Consider the following 2,500-nt stretch of genomic DNA (forward strand, 5'->3'; position numbering starts at 1 on the left):
TAAGTCCCCAGGGTGACCAGGCCCCTTAAAAGCCGATCGTAAAAAAGACTAAGTCCCACGGGTGACCAGGCCCCTTAAAAGCCGATCGTAAAAAAGACTAAGTCCCCAGGGTGACCAGGCCACCTTAAAAGCCGATCGTAAAAAAGACTAAGTCCCACGGGTGACCAGGCCCCTTAAAAGCCGATCGTAAAAAAGACTAAGTCCCACGGGTGACCAGGCCCCTTAAAAGCCGATCGTAAAAAAGACTAAGTCCCCAGGGTGACCAGGCCCCTTAAAAGCCGATCGTAAAAAAGACTAAGTCCCACGGGTGACCAGGCCCCTTAAAAGCCGATCGTAAAAAAGACTAAGTCCCCAGGGTGACCAGGCCACCTTAAAAGCCGATCGTAAAAAAGACTAAGTCCCACGGGTGACCAGGCCCCTATAAAGCCGATCGTAAAAAAGACTAAGTCCCACGGGTGACCAGGCCCCTTAAAAGCCGATCGTAAAAAAGACTAAGTCCCACGGGTGACCAGGCCCCTTAAAAGCCGATCGTAAAAAAGACTAAGTCCCCAGGGTGACCAGGCCACCTTAAAAGCCGATCGTAAAAAAGACTAAGTCCCACGGGTGACCAGGCCCCTATAAAGCCGATCGTAAAAAAGACTAAGTCCCACGGGTGACCAGGCCCCTTAAAAGCCGATCGTAAAAAAGACTAAGTCCCCAGGGTGACCAGGCCACCTTAAAAGCCGATCGTAAAAAAGACTAAGTCCCACAGGTGACCAGGCCCCTTAAAAGCCGATCGTAAAAAAGACTAAGTCCCACGGGTGACCAGGCCCCTATAAAGTGTCACGGGTGACCAGGTGGCCGGCCCGCTGGACGGCGCTGAATGGGTCTGAATAATCGGAAGGGGGCTTAAGTCTGCAGCAGGGGGCATGTCCGGAGTCCATCCCCAGGCAGGGGGCATATTTCCCGGGCAGGGAGGCCCGGATCCCCCTGTCTGAACCGAAAGCACTGCTTGCGGCCGAACCCGGAGCCGGAGGCCCTAGACGCCGCTGCTGTGGTGCTTCTCCCCTTTTCACAAGCCTGGAGGCTCGGCCCAGGCCTAGCAGGAGGCATGCAACCGGCTGAGAGCGCTCCCGGGGTCAAAAAAAGACTTTTTCGTTTTCATGGAGCTTTTAAGGGGATGAATCCACCCTGCTCAAGCCCAGGCAGAGCTCCACAGGCTGGGCTTGGATTCCAGGTTCGCTCCCTTGCAGGCACCGGGTACGGAAGTTGCGGTGGCGTATCTCCGGGTATGTGGGAGTACCGAAAGTCGAGTGGTGTGTCTGCGGGACTGTAGGATCACCGATTTCGGAGTGGTGTGGTCCAGTGTAAGTGGCAGGGCCGAAACTCGGGTGGCTTGATCCCAGGTATGTGGGCAGGCCGAGTCAGCGTTGGCGTGGTCCTGGGTACGAGGGAGAGGCCGAAACAGGGGTGGCCTCTCCCCAGGCATGTCAGAGGACGGCCAGCCTCGCAGGTGTGCGGGGGGCGCCCTCAGCACCCCGGCCTGTCCCAGGGCAGGCAGGGGAGCCCGACGGAGGGCGGCCAGCCCCGCAGGTGTGCGGGTGGCGCCCTCAGCACCCCGGCCTGTCCCAGGGCAGGCAGGGGAGCCCGACGGAGGGCGGCCAGCCCCGCAGGTGAGCGGGTGGCGCCCTCAGCACCCCGGCCTGTCCCAGGGCAGGCCGGGGAGCCTGACGCAGGCGCTCTGGGCACCCCGGCCTGTCCCAGGGCAGGCTGGGGAGCCCGACGGAGGGCGGCCAGCCCCGCAGGTGTGCGGGTGGCGCCCTCAGCACCCCGGCCTGTCCCAGGGCAGGCAGGGGAGCCCGACGGAGGGCGGCCAGCCCCGCAGGTGTGCGGGTGGCGCCCTCAGCACCCCGGCCTGTCCCAGGGCAGGCCGGGGAGCCTGACGCAGGCGCTCTGGGCACCCCGGCCTGTCCCAGGGCAGGCAGGGGAGCCCGACGGAGGGCGGCCAGCCCCGCAGGTGTGCGGGTGGCGCCCTCAGCACCCCGGCCTGTCCCAGGGCAGGCAGGGGAGCCCGACGGAGGGCGGCCAGCCCCGCAGGTGTGCGGGTGGCGCCCTCAGCACCCCGGCCTGTCCCAGGGCAGGCCGGGGAGCCTGACGCAGGCGCTCTGGGCACCCCGGCCTGTCCCAGGGCAGGCAGGGGAGCCCGACGGAGGGCGGCCAGCCCCGCAGGTGTGCGGGTGGTGCCCTCAGCACCCCGGCCTGTCCCAGGGCAGGCCGGGGAGCCTGACGCAGGCGCTCTGGGCACCCCGGCCTGTCCCAGGGCAGGCAGGGGAGCCCGACGGAGGGCGGCCAGCCCCGCAGGTGTGCGGGTGGCGCCCTCAGCACCCCGGCCTGTCCCAGGGCAGGCAGGGGAGCCCGACGGAGGGCGGCCAGCCCCGCAGGTGTGCGGGTGGCGCCCTCAGCACCCCGACCTGTCCCAGGGCAGGCAGGGGAGCCCGACGGAGGGCGGCCAGCCCCGCAG

The sequence above is a fragment of the Lepisosteus oculatus genome, unplaced genomic scaffold (genome assembly GCF_040954835.1).
Source record: "Lepisosteus oculatus isolate fLepOcu1 unplaced genomic scaffold, fLepOcu1.hap2 HAP2_SCAFFOLD_370, whole genome shotgun sequence".
Classification (NCBI taxonomy): Eukaryota; Metazoa; Chordata; class Actinopteri; order Semionotiformes; family Lepisosteidae; genus Lepisosteus; species Lepisosteus oculatus.